This window comes from Trichosurus vulpecula, chromosome 3 (assembly GCF_011100635.1).
Source record: "Trichosurus vulpecula isolate mTriVul1 chromosome 3, mTriVul1.pri, whole genome shotgun sequence".
Lineage (NCBI taxonomy): Eukaryota > Metazoa > Chordata > Mammalia > Diprotodontia > Phalangeridae > Trichosurus > Trichosurus vulpecula.
The window spans coordinates 432,678,283-432,695,820 of NC_050575.1; the positions used below are offsets into that span (position 1 = coordinate 432,678,283).

The 17,538-nt window shown below is 47.9% G+C and overlaps 1 protein-coding gene across 2 annotated transcripts in view; it reads left to right on the forward strand.

Annotated features, from left to right (window-relative positions):
• Nucleotides 1-17,538, forward strand: part of SFXN5 (sideroflexin 5) — a 207,510-nt gene that overhangs the window by 157,571 nt on the left and 32,401 nt on the right. The window lies entirely within an intron of this gene.

The following is a 17,538-nucleotide window of genomic DNA, read 5'->3' on the forward strand; positions in this document are numbered from 1 at the left end:
GGCTATTCCTCTAATGTCATTACCAAGTACCCCTTCTTGCTCATGTGGCATGGACCTGGATGCGGTCTCCCATGAGTTAGAAAAGATGTCATGCTGACAACAGCTGGTGTGTCCCAAGATCTAGAGACCCGGTTAGGCTGAGGTCGGCCTGGAACTCACTCCATCAGGCTCACTGAAGCAGGGGTTGGGGATCACTCCTCTTTGGTCTGGGGCTCTTAATCTGAGGTCTGAGAACTATATGTATGTACGTGTGCATATACACATATACACCTACACACAGATATACATATATACACATACATATGTATATACATGCATATATATAATACATATAAAACATAAAAATTTCTATATAAATGGTTTCCTTTGTAACCCCATGCATTTTATTTTATGCATTGATAAAACATTCTTCTGAGAAGGGCTCAGTGGGCTGCGCCAGACTGCCCAAGAGGTCCAGGAGTCCTTGATCCCTCTCTCAAGTGGGCCTGAAGCTCCAAGACCCCATTACATTCTATTCCAATAAAGCGTAAGCTTCTTGAGGGCAGAGGAGGTCACATTTTCATCTGTGTCCCCAGTGCCCAGTGCATGTTAGGCATGATCTGTACTTGTGAAATGAACTTGGATTGAAATCCTCGAACTATGGAGTTGTTGGTGTACAAGCTGTCTTAGAGATGTCTTACTCAGGGAAGTCCAAGCATTGCAATAACCAGACATGTGATGGGAAACCCCTGAGTATGCTGGGAATGTGTACCATGAAGGTTGTTAGAGGATTAATTTCAATACCATCCATTACCAGCACTAATTGCTCCATGCCAGCTCAGCAGGATAGCTGGGGGTGGGTAGGCACACCCGCCATAGTCAAGGCCCCTGCTGGTCCGTGGATGCTGGCTACCTCAAGATTCTTCACTGCGGGGGCTCCCTCCACCAGTGAAGTTTGCAAGGCATCAGTAAATGGTCTTTGTAAATTGGCTGGAAAATTCATCCTGGTGCTGCCAACCCACCAAGGAGCCCTTTGGAACTTGTCGAGGCTGGTCCTTGGTGACAAACAGGGAGAGGCAGCTTTGGTTTGGTCGAGAGGGCAGCGGTTTGAGACCCTCTGGAGGACAGCCTGGATCTGCCTCTGAGCTGTGGGACCCTTCTCCTCTCTTGAGTTTCAGCTTCCTCCTAGGCCCCTTTCAGCTCCAAATCTTCGAACGAGGAAGTCTTTCACCAGACTCTACTGGAAGCTTCTTCCAGAGCTGGAGAAGCTTCCAGAGCTTATGCTCAGCTGGCAGAGACTTGGATCCCAGGGTTACCTCCCTGCTACAATGAGGCTGTCATGGAGGGGTGTATGTCTGCTAGCTAATTAAGTAAAAACGGTTTTGGTTGGAAACCTCAGGAAGGCCTCGACCTGGGGGTGCGTTGTTTGGCCCTTGGGCTACACGTGAGAGTTTGTTGTTATTGCTGCTCAGTTGCTGCAGTTGTGTCTGACTCCTAGTGATCCCACACATAAGATAGATGGGGTTCAATCTAACCCCTTCATTTTACGGATCGGGAAACAGAGGCCCAGAGTATTTCTATCCACTACCTTGCAGAATACACAACCTCTCTCTTCCAAAGGGACTGGAAAAACCAAACTTTTTATTCCCATTTTCTAGCAATTTGTCTAAAGTTATATGACTAGCCAAGGGCAGGGTTGAGTGATTTAGGCCCCGGGTCTCTTGACTCCCTGTCTAGAGTTTGGAACCAGAGAATTTCAGTAGAAAGTTACGTCAGCGGCCACCTAGTCCACCCTCTGCTGAAAGAATCCCTGCTAACACCCCCAGCCTCTGCTTGAGGCCTGCATGTAAGTGACAGGGAGCCCACTACTCCCAAAACAGCCCACTCCATATCTGGATAACTCTCATTGTAAGGAAACGCAGCTAGGTGGCACTGCAGTAGATCGAGGGCCAGGCCTGGAGTCAGGATAACCTGAGTTCAAATACCTCAGACACTTACCAGCTATTTGACACCGGGCAAGTCACTTAACCCTGTTTGCCTCAGTTTCCTCATCTGTAAAATGAGCTGCAGAAGGAAATGGCAAGCCGCTCCAGTATCTTTGCCAAATGGAGTCACATGGACATGACTGAAACAACTAATTGATAATTGTTAGGAAGTTTTCTTGGATATTAAGCCTAACTTGGCTTCTTTGCAACCCCTTCCCCTACCCAACCACCATTGCTCCTAGTTGTGACCTTTGGGACCAAACAAAACAAGTCTGATTCCTCTTTCACACATCAGCCTTTCAAGTCCTTGAAGAGAGCTAGCACGTCTCCCCTGAGTCTTCTTCAGTCTAAACAAATCCAGTTCTTTCCACTGATCCTCATGTGCCATGGACTCCTAGCCTATCATTACCCCACCAGCCCTCCTCTGCTCTCCAGCTCACCAGTTCCTTTCTCAGTACTCCAGACGAGGTCTAACCAGGGCAGAGGATGGCAAGACAATCGCCTCCCTGTCCCTGCAGCCCATTACCTTTGATGGGTCTTTGTTCACTTAGACTGAACTTGCAGTCCACTAATACCTCCAGATCATTTTCAGACTGACTTTTCTCTTAGCCCTTCCTCCCCTGTCTTGTACATGGGAAGTTGATATTTTTTTTTGGAATCCAAGTGAAAGGCTTCATATTTATACCTACCGAATGTCTTCTTTTTAGATCGAGCTCAGTGGTCTGACCCATCAACATCCTTTTTCGAGATTCCTGATGCTGCCGTCCATGTGCCGGCTGTCCCTCCTAGCCTTGTGTCATTTGAGGCAATGGTTCTCCCTCCTCATTCTCTTTCCCCTGGCTTACATAAGGACTTGCCATTCCCAGGACTAGAAAAGGACATACCTAAGAGTGAGCTGGGGGCAGAGAGAGGATAGGTGGGGGATTCCTTTACACTTTGTTGCAGAAACCTGAAGAGACAACCATTGTGTGGATGTCCTCACACTCCCTCATCCTTCTCCCAAGTCCCACAGTCAAAAGCAGAAAGGCTAGACTCCTGTTCACGGGTGATTGAAACCCAAACTCTTGGGATTTAGAGCTGAAAGGGACCTAGAAGATCATCTAGTCTGGTCCCTCTGATTTTACAGCCGAGGAAGTTGGGGAAGGAACTTGCCCAAGGTCACAAAGTGCTAACTAACAGAGCCACGCCAACTCAAACTCCAACTCCACATCACACACTCTTGGACTAGACCACAATACAAACTCAGCCAACCTCATCTCTTCCATCTCCACCATTGCTGTAGAATAGGATAATGAAACCCATCTCCTAAGGAGTGGAGTTGGTGTGGGACAGTCCCTCCATTCCTTTGCTAGCCCCCTTCCCCCAGGCTGGAAGTTCTTCAATGAGTCTAACTGAGTTTCCTTGTGCTGTTCCTCAGAACTTCAGTGGAAGAAGAGAGCAAGGGGCTCCCTCTCAAAGGTTCATTACCTTTCCTTGAGCAGGGACTGACTTGTAATGAACTCCCAGGTTAAGCTGGTTCCCAGACTTGCCTGTCTCTGAGAGTGTTGGAGTATTCTTAGGACTGTCTGTAATACATGGTACCATAGCTACCAACCAGTCATCTGGAGGGACTGTCTTTTCCCTCATGCTCGTCACACTAATTAATTCTCTCTAACAAGGTGGTTCCCTTGCCATCTGGGCTAAGCCGTGGGGATTGTGTGTCATGTCCCAGAAGTGGGTGGGATTTGTCACAATGAGTCTGGGCTTGCTGGGGATGACCCAACCTCACCAAAAGTTATAGAGGTCATCATCAGGAACACAAGGCACAGAATTAATTAATTCATCCATCAGTTAATTAAACAGGCCCTGGGGTAGGGATTGGAAGCCGCCCATCGGAGCTGCTGTCTTCACCAAGGGATTGTTCTGGGGGGTCATGCACCTCACCCCATAGACACACACCCCATTTGGAAAGAGGGAGAGCAGGGTTCCTGTCCTTCCCCTGGCAGCACGTGTGAGCCTGCGTTTTCACAAGATGTTTCTCCAGGACCTAAAATAATAATACCAGCCATAGTGGCATGATCCTACTTTCCTCTGCTCCTTAATAATTACCCATAGTCATCCAGACCTCTTGTGCAAGTGGCAGTCCTTGCTGCTATCTAACCTAAATCCCTTCTGCTGTAGTTGGCAGCCATTTTCTTTGGTCTTGCATTGAGTGGAACTGCATTTGAGCTCAGCACAATGAATCTTCAGATGGTCCAAGACCAACGTCATGGATCTGTCTCTTCTCTCCTTTTAGCCCCCATTTACACTTCACCGTCTGAGAGCTCAGATACAAGTCAGGCCCTAGATTCTAGTCCGATTCCCACCGTCCCCTCCCCAGTTCAGGACTAAATTACTGCCACAGCCTCCTCCTATCCGGCTTGCAGTCTCTCCCACTTCTGCCCAGTGCCACTGAATTAATCTTCCTAAAATACCAAGATCACAACTGCATCTCAATCCCACACCAATCATCTTGACTCTGTCCTGCCACTGGACTGTTATGACTCTGGAAGACAGCGAGGTTAACAACTTCGTGCAACTCTGCCTCACGTAAATCCAATTTATGCAGGCATTCAAAGACATCACCCATACACAGGGATGTCATTTTGGTCCTCTTTGAGAATGAAGCACAACCCACCAACTGATTAAAGGAAAATATTCATGCTCCTCACCTAATACCTTGTCAATCTTCTCTCCTGCTATTCTCCAATGTCAGCCTCCACTATATTTTTTTCTTTAACTTCTAATGACTAAAGAATAGTCTTGTACAATCTGGACTGTCTCTCCTTGATGTATTAGGTCTCCCTTCTAGTTGCCTGCAATATTTATCGTTTATTGTCGAAATTCTAGTTTGAGTATGACATTTCTTGATATGTTAAATGTGCTGTTTCTTTTTGTCAGTTTTTTTTATGGATTCTATCAAGCTGTACCCTTTCCTCTTCCTCCAATATTTCTGGGAAATTTCCTGTATGTTTTCCTGTTACATCGTATTTAGGCTTTTTGTTTCATCATGTGTTCCTGGAATATCTATGATTCCCCAATTATATTGAACATTCCATCTTCCATGCCAGTTGCCTTTGCTTGTAGTTTTCTCAGCGTTCTTTCAAATGTGTTGTCTTTTGTTCTGAGGATCTTTCTCTTGCCTCTGAATTTATACTCATTTGGAAAATCTATTATTTTGGAGTGAAAAATTGGTCATTTGTTTTATGCACCTTTTAAAAAATATTTGAGAGCTCTAAATTCTCTCTTTTCCATTATGATTTTTAAAACTTTTTTAAAATCACTCTTCTGAACCATTCTGGAGGGTCCTGCAATCACATCCTTGCATTTCTAGAAGTTCCATCAGAGTTGTTATAGTACTTTCCTTTCCATTGGGGCTTTTGAATGTTTGTCTTTTACTCTAGTATTTTTTTCCCTTTATTGTGTCTTCTTGCTTGTCTGTTCATATTTCTTTATATGTGTGCGTGTGTGTGTGTGTGTGTGTGTCCTTTATTTTTCCGGTAAGGTTTTTCTTGTAATAACTTCTGTTTCTAGTGACTAGTCTCTAATGAGGCTTTATTGGGGAGCCAGTCATCAGCATCTAACAAGATTGACTCATTAAGAACAAGTCTTTCTTTGTAGCTCGCTGTCGCTTTTACCCTTATTTGGCACATTTCTTGCTTTTCTGACATTACTTACCTTCCTGCACTCAGGATACAACCATACTGTTTTTCTCGATGTTTATCACACCTATGCTTCCATGCCCTATCTCAATACTTTTGCATGGGCTGCCTGTCCCCCATTCCTGGAACATATTTCCTTCTAACCCCTTCCTTCCATCACAGAATCCTTCCCTTTCTCCCTTCAGGCCGAATACCACCTTCTACACAAAACTTCTCCTGACCCTCTCCCCCCAACTCCTAGGTGTTTAGCTGTTGTTGGTCAGTCATATCTGACTCTTCAGGGCCCCATTTGGAGTTTTCTTGGCAATGATACTAGACTGGTTTGCCATTTCCTTCTCCAGCTGATTTTACAGATGAGGAAACTGAGGCAAACAGGGTCAAGTGACTTGCGTAGGGTCACACAGCTAGTAAGTGTCTGAGATCGTATTTGAACTCAGGTCTTCCTGACTCTAGGCCTGGTTCTCTATCCCCTGCGCCACCCTGTTGCCCTGGTATTTAACTATTTTGTATTTATTTTCTTTATATACTGTATATATTTATATTTGACCTTGTTGGCTCCCCTGATAGCTTGACAAAAGACTGTTTCATTCATTGCATTTGTATCCCCAGCACCAAACCCTGTGCCTAGTACACAGCAGACACTTAATAAGTGCTTATGGATTGTTTGATGTGATGGGTTCACCCTCTCCCCCTCCTGAGCCAGATTCCTCACTCTCTTCTGCCCTTGCCTTATGCACCCCTACCTCTGTTCTCAGACTCTTCTTCCCCACTTGGTGGGGAGCGCTCTCCCTGGCCTTTTCCACCTCACTCACTGTTGTCCAACCCTGAAAACCCAGCTCAGGTCCTACCTTCTCCAGGGGTGCTCCTTGGATCCCCGACGTCCCCCAGATCCCTCCCTCCTGGGAAGACTCCTGAGTCCCTGGGGGCTATACCACTCACTTGGCCTTTTTCCTATATTACCTTCTATTGTTTAACTTTTCATATGGGAATGATGTCTCCCCACTGGGCCTTCTCTTCTTGCTTCGTAGGTAGCCCAGCACAGGTCTAGACACATAGAGGTTGCTCACTAATGATTTCATGATCAATACCTACCATGCCTGAGGAAGGTCTGGGGATACCCGCAGGAAGGAAACAGACCTTCAAATCAATGGGGACAGACTGTGAATGCCTTCAACACCAAGGCCCTTCTTGCTGGTGACGAGCTTTAGCAGGGCCTCCATGGGGTTAAGGGATCTGGGGAGGTCTATCTTCTAAAGCAGGGCTTTTCTACAGGCATCCAGGGAAGTCTGCTGCCTGTAATGACCAAGAAACCCAGTCTTCTCACCCTTTTAAAGGTCCCTTCCATCAATCGGCCTCCAATCTGCCTCTGTCTGGACTCTTCTTATGGATACATATTGAAAAGTGATTCACTTACCTTGAAAGCTACCCTTTCTTTCTTTTTTGTTCCCTCCCCACCCCCACCCCCCACCCTTCTCTCTCTCCCTGTTGCTCTATGCTCCGGAATTAATACGGAGAAGTCCAAGGCAGCCCACATTTCCTATGGGGCCCTGATACCTCCCTGTCCTACTATCTCTTGAAAAGACCATTCCCTAAGTCTCGCCATCCCTTGCTCCCTTATTCCCCCACCCACTGCTGTCATCAGATCCTTAATCTAGACCTGGAAGGACCATGAGAAGCCCTTTAGACCATTTTACAAATGAGGAAGCTGAGGCTCAGAGAAGTTAAGTACGGAGCAAATGTCTGAGGCAGGATTTGAACCTGGGTTTTTTGGACTCCAAATCCAGCCCTTATCTGCTCACTATATGATACTGACCGCTCCCCCCCACCACCTTCAGCTTCTATATCTTTTCTCTTTATGATGACGTCTACACCACACCACTGCCTTATTTTCCTTTATTGTAACATTGTGTAGTGACAGCCACCCCAGGAGGTAGCCAAGTCCCCCTCATTAAAGTTCTTCAGTTAGTGACTGAATGGCCAGTTTGGGGGCAGGGAAGTATATTGTATATCAGGTTTCTTGTTCATGTATGGGGTAGGTTAGATAATCTTTAAGGGGCAGGTAGTCTGGTATAGTGGTTAGAGTGCTGAGTCTGATATCAGGAAGTCATCTTCAGCCTCAGACACTTCCCAGCTGTATAACCCTGGGTAAGTCACTTCACCTTGTTTACCTCAGTTTCCTCATCTGTAAAATGAGCTGGAAAAAGAAATGACAAACTAGTATCTTTATCAAGAAAATGCCAAATGGGGCCACAAAGAGTCAGACGTGACTGAAATGACCTGAACAACAAAGATAGTCTGAGTTTTCCCCAAGCTTGGTGATTCTGAAGCCCTCCAAGCTTTATCAAATGTTTCTCCCATCACAGCCCTGGAAAGTAGAGGTGGTACAAATGTCCCACAATGCCCCAGTGGATCTGTGCTCTCATAGATTCAGAAATTCCCTCTAGCTTTGTAGATTACTTCCCTGCCCAACATGGGAAACTCTTGTCCACATAGTCCCGAAAAGTCACCACAGGGGGTCCACCCAGTGTGCTGAAAGTCCGCCATGTCTCCTGACTGAGGTACCAAGGGAGTATTCTGTCTGCTTCCCTGTCCTCCCTTGCTCCTGCTGCATGAACGGTTCCTACTCCCTTCCTGGATGACATCTTTTCCTTCTCTTCTGCTTGGGAGATGTTCCTTGGATCTAGGTTGCATGCTGTCAACACCTACCATGGGCCTCTCCATTGCCCTCCCTCCTGCTTATCTTGCTGCTTCAGAGGCTGTGGTTTTCAAGGCATTGTTAATGAGGATCATCATTGATAAAATCTTGGTATTGGAAAGATGGGCTTTGGTTTTCATGGTAAACTTGGGGTCAGTAAAATTTCCCACAAATGGTCCAGCTTACTTTCCTTCTTTGCAACCTAGGGCCCTTTCACTGACCAACTGTGCTGTCTGGCCCAAATAGACATATTGTCGAACAAGCTCTACAAGGTGTCCATCTAAGCATATGTTGAAATCTGGGCAATAGACATTCTTCATGGATGTGGTCTTTCTGTGTGGATAGTCAGGCCAAACTCCTTTGGGTGATTACCTATCTCTTCCACAAGGTTCTGCAGTGTCTTAGGACTGGATGTAGTTGGCATAATGTCATATACAAAAAGGAGCCTTCAGAATATCCATGGAGAATCCTTCAAGGTCACACAACCCTTAAAAGAGGTGCCAGTATGCTAACTCAGATTTCTTCAAATCAACAAGTATAAAAAGTACTTAATATGTGCCAGAAACTGGGCTAAGCTCTTGGGATAGACATACAAGCAAAAAGACAGTCCCTGCCCCCAAGGAAAAACAACATACAGAAAAAAGCTGAAAAATCGGGGGAGATGGTAGGGAGTGGGTGGCATGGTGTCAAAATCTGGAGTCAGAAGCAGATCTGGGACAGGAGTGAAGGATGGCTGGCCTGATCCCTTCTTCAACATGGAAGAACTCACCAATGGGAGAAGGGAGCCCTTGAGGGCTACTCCAGGGTGAGAAGGCATCTGAGTTGTGGTGGTAAAGTCTGGAGTCAGAAGCAGAGTCTGGAAGGAAATCTTGACTTCAAGCCTGTTCTAGCATACCATGAGACTGTGTGTACATATACCTCTCATGGCATAGCCCAGTGATTCCACTGACACATGGTCCTATTCTACTAACCACAACAACATACAAACCACCTCACTCACTGCCATATTTCAGCTCAGTCTGACAAACATGTATTAGGTACCCATTCCATCTCAACTCAGGTTTGTACATCTGTTTGCTCTAGAACTTTAAGAGATATAAAACAAATTCATCTCCTTCCTCTCCCAGAAGACACTGTCCCTGGTCCCCAGACTTCCCTATTTCATTGAATCACTGATACAGTGAGCAAGAGAGGAGGAGAGTTTAGGAAGGGAGCTCCCAAATGAGCTAAGGAGATGAGAAATGGACTAGTGAGCAGTATCGCGATGGAGGGCTCCCGAGCTTGGGTGGCACTTATCATGAGCTCAGTATGAGTCCAGAAAAGGGCAAGCACCGTGTGGCCTAAGGAGGCTTCATAGGAAGTGTGATGATGCAGCTGAGCCTTGAAGGATGGGGAGGTTCTGGAAGAATCCTGGGAGAGGATGGGAGAGCCCAGGAATATTTCCAGGGCATCAGGCAAGGGAAGAGGCATGATCATCATAATCACCAACATTTATACAGTGATGGTAACTTCTCATGCATCAGATCCTCATCTATAAAATAAGGGGATTGCTTTAAATGAACTTCTCTAAATCTGTGATCCTGTGATGCATTTTACATATAAAGAAACTGAGGCTCACAGGTTAAGTAAATTGCCCAAGGTCACACAGAGTAACAAACATCAGAGGAGGGATTTGAACACAGACCATGTGACTGCAGAGCCAGGGACAGCTTTTTTTTGCTGTACCACAGTTCCCTTTATTATTAAGTGTCTTCTATGTACTAGGTATCTTTTGTTGTTCGGTTGTGTCTGACTCCTTGTGACCCCATTTGGGGTTTTCTTGGCAAAGTAATTAGCACTGTTTACTATTTTCTTTTCTAGCTCATTCCACAGATGAGGAAACTGAGGCAAACAGAATAAAGTGATTTGCCCAGGTCACACAGATAGTTTATTTGAACTTTTGGAAGATGAGTCTTCCTCATTCCAGCTCTGGCACTCTATCCACTGCAGCGCCACCTAGCTGTGGTGTTGACACTACAAAGACAAAAATGAAACAATTCTTGCCTTCCAGTAGCTGACAGTGAGCTGGGATGAGGCCTGGATGGAGGAGAGAAGGAGATGAGGCAGAACATATATCATGGGAACTGAATCACAGAGGACTTTGGTCCAGGATCTGGCAGGAAAGGCTGACATGGAGCATACAACCTTTCCCAGAAGACTCTGTCCCCTGGCAGAGAGGTAGCGGACTCATATGTGCTCATCCCAAGGCACTGAGATGTTGCCAGCCCTGACTTCTCTATCCTCTGATGACTCAGGGAGGAGGGGAGAGCAGGTCTGGAGGGGCAGGGGGCTTTCCCTCAAACAGCTCTAGAGACTATCTGGGACTGGACCCGGACCTCTTCCCCTTCCAACAAAATGCCACTCACCCTCATTGAGAAAGAGGAGGCAAGCTAGAAATAACAGCCATGATAATGTATTAATGAGAACACTCATCTCCCTTGGTTAAAGGGGACTTGAAACAAAGATCCATGTAATGTAGGTACATTTTCCCAGAGACCTTCTGGAGACACTATATTCTGCCATAGTTTTCCAACCTAGATCTTAGAAGGGCAGAAGAAGGGGGAGGGACACTGAGTCAAAAGGCAATGGAGCAGATGGAGAGAGCATTGCCCCTGGAGCCTGGAAGATTGGGGTCAGATCCCTCTGTGGACGCTTACTAGCTGTGTGACCCTGGGCAAGTCACAGGACCATTATGAGCCAGCCTCAATTTACTCATCTCAAAATGCAGATTCTACTCAAGGATAGCTCTTCCTCCTTTTCTCCCTCCCTTAGAAATGGGAGAGGCTAAGTTCTCTGAAGGCTCAGTAGAGGAAGATTGAGGAATCTGCCCACCAGCAGACAATGTCCTGTTACACAGATAATAACCTTAATGCTCTATGGAAATACCTGCTCTTTCATCACTTTCTAAATGAAGGAAGGGAGAGTCAAGAGAAGTGGAGCCATAGCGCAGCACTAAGACTGAGACTGAAACAGTGCCTGCCCTGAGGGAGCTTCCATTTCTGAAAAGCCAGGACAAAGACACTGATGCTCATACATCAACTACCCACAGACTGATACTCACAAAGGAGGTCTCACACCCCATGACCCACAGTGCCATACATGGGAGTGCACACACACACACACACACACAGAGCTCTCAAGCTCTTTTTCCTTTATATAAAATTACCTTAATGAAGCGGTAAAAGAGGCCACTCAAGGGTAGGAAGAGATGTTTGGATAAAGAGGTGGCTGTTGACAGATTTGGGCCCCTACTTGACAGGGGAGGATCTCTGTTGATCCAATGCCCCTAGAAATACCTTTCCTGTCCCCTGACCAAAGCTCCAAGAAAGTTGGCACCTCTTTCCGATTTCTTGTTCTACCCCAAGAAGAGCCTTTAAGCTTTGGGGCCACAGAATATCTAGACAGACAGAAAGGCCCTTCCAGGTCCTCATGCTAACTATGTGTGGGGAAGGAGCTGTCCTGGGCAGGCCAAGTGTAGGACTGTCATAGCACAGGACAAGGACCATGGCTGATTGGGTGCTTGGATGAGTAATGTCTAAGAACTCCACTCCCCCTGCCCCCCCCCATGCCAACAAACCCAGCTCCTTTTCAGGGAACAGGAAAGAGGGACACTTATCCATCATCCGTCCCTTGGCCACATCCTTTCCCCCTGCCCCTGCCCCAGCCCAGGGCCCTCACTGCAGTATTCTATTCCAGCTCCCTACCTTTGGCTTCATTCCTCACAGAACCCCAGATTGAGAGGTAGGCTCAGGTCAGCCTGACTGGCTCTGTCTGTCTGTCTGAGACTTCTGGTTTTCTCCTGGCAGGTTCAGTCCCTCTGTCTTTTCATCTTTCTTTTTCTTCTCTGTCCTTTCTCTGTCACTGTCTCTCTCTGTCTCTGTCTCTCTCTCCATCTCTCTCTCTCTCTCTCTCTCTCTCTCTCTCTCTCTCTCTCTCTCTCTCTCCATTCTGACTCTATTGCTATTTCTAGCTTTCTCCACCTCTCTGTTCTCTGTCTCTCTGTCTCTCCTTGTCTCTCTTTTCACTCTGCATCCAATTATTTGCATCTTTCCTCAAACCCTGTTCCTTCTCCCCTACCCCCATTCCCTGCTCTCCCTTCCTTAATGCTTTCTCTGTTCCTTCTGTCTTCTCCCCACCCTTCTTTCTGCCTCTCTGCTCTGTCTCTCCCCTACTCTTTTCTTTGCTATCTCTCCCTTGTCTCTCTGGTCTATCCCTCAACCCTCTCTTTTATCCTCTCCATTCTCAGCCTCTTCCCCCAAATTCTCTATTCTCTGTCTCTGTCCCTTATCCCTGTCTTCTCCCCCTCTCTGTCTGTATTCTCCCCAAATCCTCAGTTCTCTGTCTCTGCTCCTCTTGTCTCTTTTTCTCCCCGTATCTGGGGAGATACCTCTCTGTTGTGTCTCTCTTCCCTATCTTGTCTGTCTTCTCTCCCTTGCTCTGTCTCTGGCTTATCTGTCTCTCAATCTTTATATTTTGAATCCCCCTGAAAACCCTTCTCTGTTGTCTCTCTCCTACCCCATCTTCTCTGTCTCTGCCTCTCTCTGTATCCCTCTATTCTCAGAATCTCCTTCTTTCCCTCCAAATCTCTGTGCCTCCTAAACTCCTCTCTTGTCTGTCTCTCCATCTCTGGGTCTGTCTCTGTTCTCTGTGTCTCCCCTACCCGAAGCCCTCCGTTGTCTCTCTCTCACCCTCTTTCAGTCTCTCTCCGTTCCCCGTGTCTCCCCTACCCAAAGCCCTCTCTGCTGCCTTTCTCTCTCCCCCGGTCTCTCTCTTCTCTGCCTCTGGCTTTCTCTCCTCTCCCTGCTCTCTGTTCCCCCCTCCCCCCTTCTCCCAACATTCCCCTGGGAGCTCTGGGGCCGCCGAGCCCAGAGTACAGATACAGGGCTGAACTATTGTTTGACAATCTGTTTTCGTCTTCATCTTGTTGGCAGGCTGCGGGAGAAATGCAGAAGGTTAATGAGGCGCTGTGAGCGGGATTACTGCGAGGAGGAGCGGGCGGGCCGGCAGGCGGGCGAGCGAGGAGCCGCGGTGATAGGGAACCAGTAATTACTAATTAGGCGCAGTTTAACAGGAGGAAAAAGTGAAATCTCCTCTTCACCAACTGTCAATAATTAGCTGATTTGGTGAGGCTGAAATGTGTCCACAGTGAAAAAGGCAGCTTTTGTCCCCCGGACTTGAGCTTGCTAGAGAGAAGAGGGTGTGGCTGGGGCAGCCACCCTGTCAGGGGACAGTGCCCAGGCTGAGGGGGCTAGGGAGGCAGAAGAGAGGGCTCAGCCCCATGGAGGTAGGGCTTCCCCCACTTGGGCTGCGGCTTCCCCCGCTTGGGCTACAGCCCCCACGTGCTAGAATTGCTTCCGACTCGATCGCCCCTGATTCCCCTGGTGACCTTGGGCGATTCACTACGTGTCTCTGGGCCTCAGTTTCCCGATCTGCAAAATGAGAGAGCTGGCATGACTAAGCCTTTGAGGACCGTTCCAGCCTTAACTCTATGGACGGACAGACAGGTCCAGATCGGAGATCCGAGGCTCTTATCCTAGCCTCCCCCCAGGCCTGAGGGCAAGGCAGCAGGGAGAGGAGATCGGGCATAGTTCTGTCGCTTCTCACTCCACGGTGTTAGAGGTTGAGGGAAATGAGCCCAGAAAACCCGAGGGCGGCAGTTTGGTATGGTGGAGAGAATGCTGGACCTGGAGTCCCAAAGACCTGGGCTCCGACCTGACCCCAGACCCCGGCAAATGACTCGACCTTTCCCTGCCTCAGTCCGTCATTTGTTATAGGACAGTAAAAATGCTGGTAGCGTTTGCCTCGAAAAATTGTCATGAGATTCTTCAAAGTTTTTTGGTGGAAAATTTTGATGTACAATATAAATGTCAGTTATTATCTGGAGACTCGGCCAAGATTATACAGTGAGTTAGAATCAGCACAGGGACCCCAGGATTCTGTCACCTGATGCTGCTTCCACCAGGGACAGAGGGGACAAGAGGGGACAAGCCCTTGTGTGTAAGATAAGGGATGAACAAAATGGCCTTTGTATTCTCTTCCAGCTCTAAGTCTGCGACCCTCTGGCCAACCAAGAAGGTAGCAGTAAGACATTAAGGACATTCAGACTGGGAGAGATGCCCATTCCTGGACCTTCCCCAGAGAGAAGGGAAGGACCAGGAAAGACAAGAGGTGGGTTGGAGGCTCAGCTTACTGGCTATAGGATCTTGGCAAGCTATTTTATTCTCCTGGAGTCTCAGTTTCCTTGTCTATATAATGGGGATAATGATATTCTTACTACTGACTTAGAATGTCTTAAAGGGAGCATTAAATAAGATAATGTATGGAAAAGCTCTTTCTAACTATAAAGCCCAGCCTGGCACGTGCCCGTTTATCTAGTCCTAGGGCCCCAACAGTGACACAGCGTTATATGGGATGGAATACAGTCAGAGAGGAAGTGTGTGTGTGTGCGCGCGCGCACCTAGGGGCGGATGGGGCTGGGCTTGTGTGCATCTGTGTGTATTTGTGACCTTATAGATGTAAAGCAGTTTGTGACTCTGGCTCTGTGTGTGTGTGTGTGTGTGCGCACGAGCGCGCGCGCCTGCGCGCGCGCGCACGTGTGTGCATGTAGCGTCTAAAGCTCTACCTGTACCAGCTGTTCTCCAGTGGGGGTGAGGGTGGGGAGTCGGGTTCACAGGATCACAGAGGGCTGCTTCCTGCTAAGCCTGTTCGTTCCTCATGCCTCAAGTGGGGGCTCTTCCGCTCATGCCCTTTGGCCCTTCCCTTGACACCTTATCTCCCCCCTCCCTCTCCACCCTGTGCCCCTGGCCCTGGCATCTGTGGAACACCTTGCCTGCAAAAAAAGGCATGAGAGAGGAAGCAAAAGCAGGCAGCAGGCTCACAACCTGCAGCTTGAAGGCTTCCAGGAAAATACTGAGTCAGCCCTTCTTGAAGCTTCCTGGCATCCCCAACCCCATCCCTATCTTCTGCCCTCTGCCCCTTACCTCCCTTTACCTTTACCTGCCCTTACCTTCAGCTCCCCTATTCCTCTTCTCAGTGCACAGCCTCAGAAATTTAGAATTAAAAGGAAACTTGAAGATCATCAAGTCCAACCTTCTCATCTTACAGATGAGGAAACTGAGTCCCAGAGAGTTGAAAAGACCAGTACTAAGTAGCAGAGGTTGGGATTTGAACTCAGGCCACAGGACTCCTAGTTTTAAATCTGGAAGAGGCCTTAGAGGTCATTTTACAGGTGAGGAAACTGAGGCCCAGAGAGGGTATGGTCACACAGGAAGTAAGTGTCAGAGCTAGGATTTGGCCCCAGGTTCTCCAACCTGATCAGTCCCTTATTTTCTCCACTGTACCACACCAGGTGCTCATCTCCTCACCTTCTCCAGTGCCACCCACCATACCCTTCTACCACCCAGACCAGGCATCAGAGTAGAGTGAAGGTGTCTCCTCATGGGAGGGAGGCATCTCCCTCCAATGATCTCCCCTTGTGCTCCCCTCCCTCTCCTCTTTCTGTAAAAAATGACTCCATGTGGCTGCCTTTACCGAGCCTCCACTTTGACCAAGGGACTACTGATACACTTGGTGAGGGATATGTCCCCCATTCTTTCTCTCTTCCTCTAGGGAAGCTTTGGAAGCCCTGAGAGGTCAGGGGCCCTTAGAGTCCAGGTCAGGGCCTGATACAAGATCTTTCTGCTGGCTCTCCCTGGTTAGCAATTTTGTCCACTGGAACTTTCTCCTAGCCAGTGGTGACCCAGTTTACATGGTCTTTATCAGTACTGGTTAACATGTTTTGCAAATACCCTTAAGGCATTTCTATGTGTATATGTAGGTATGGGTATGAGTGTGTGCTATCTCTACCATTACACCTTGGGTTCCTCCAAGGTAAGGTCTTTATCTCCCATCACTTAACACAAGTAGTAATGCCTATTCTGGGTTCAATGTTGTTGGCTGATCATGTGACCCTGAGTCTCTTGGGCTTCATCCACCAGATGGGGAGAATCACTTCAGTGCCTTATATTGTGCTAGGAAAAAGCATCTCCAGGTGGGAGATATTGGGGAGACTGGGGAGTTAGATCCCTCCATGAATCCAGAGCAGTCCTTTCCGTCTGCCGATGGAGAGCCTTCTCTGAGGGCTAGAGAGTAAGATGGCCGCCACCTTTCCCTGAAACCCTCAAAGTGATCTTCTGCACTTTTGTTTGAAAATGTTTGTTTGGGATCTTTCTTTTCTGTTGTTTTAATCAGTCCCATTGAACTGCAAAGTGGGCTATTTTTGCCATCAGAAATCTGCCGTGTTCCCCGCCCGCTGCTTTCTTGGAGTTTGCCCACAGTACCCCCCGGGAGGGGACGGATTGGAACAGCAAACCCATGTGGAGACATCAGAAACACCAACGCCACCTGTCACGTTGCCTGTGCAATAATCCACCCCCCCCCCCCCCCCCCCCCCCCCCCCGCCCCACTCATATGCACACACCCCTCCAGTTTGGCCTCAGGGGGGCAGCACCATCCAGTGCTGAGAGCTGGGCCAGGGAGTTGGAGCCCAACTCAGAGAACTTGAACCCCCTCCTTTTCTCCCCTCCCCCCTTGTAGCTTTAGTTTCTGAGTCTCACTAGATCATTCCTTCTCCTCTCTCCAGGGCCCCTGCTGCGCCCTTTCCATCCCATCCCCAATATAGCACAGCATCCCTGAGCTGAATTCAGCAGTAGAGTGGTCCTTGTGATAGGATAGTGAGTGAATAGAAAAAAGGCCTCAGTTCAGTAGAGGATCCATGGGACGGATCCAGAGGCTAGTAGGATCCCCAGTTTATTATCTAAAGCAACAATAGGAAAACCATTTTTTAATATAATGCCTTGTTTTCGTCGTTTTCAAAGCCCTCCCCCATCTACTGCATCACACTAGCTTTGAGACAGAGGTTGGGCAGGGACTAGGATCTCCATTTGGCAGATGGGAAACTGAGGCAGGGAGGGAGACAGTCATTGACTCTGAGAGAGCTCCATACCAAGGGATGATGGAAGAGAAAGGCAGAAACTCAGGCCAACCCAGAGGAGAATCCTAAACATAGAAATAGAAGGACCTGTAGTAGTCACCCAGGCTTATTTCTTCATTTTACAAAGGTGGAAACTGAGGCACAGAGGAATCCTAGGATCCTAGATCCAGAGCTGGTAGGAGGGACCTC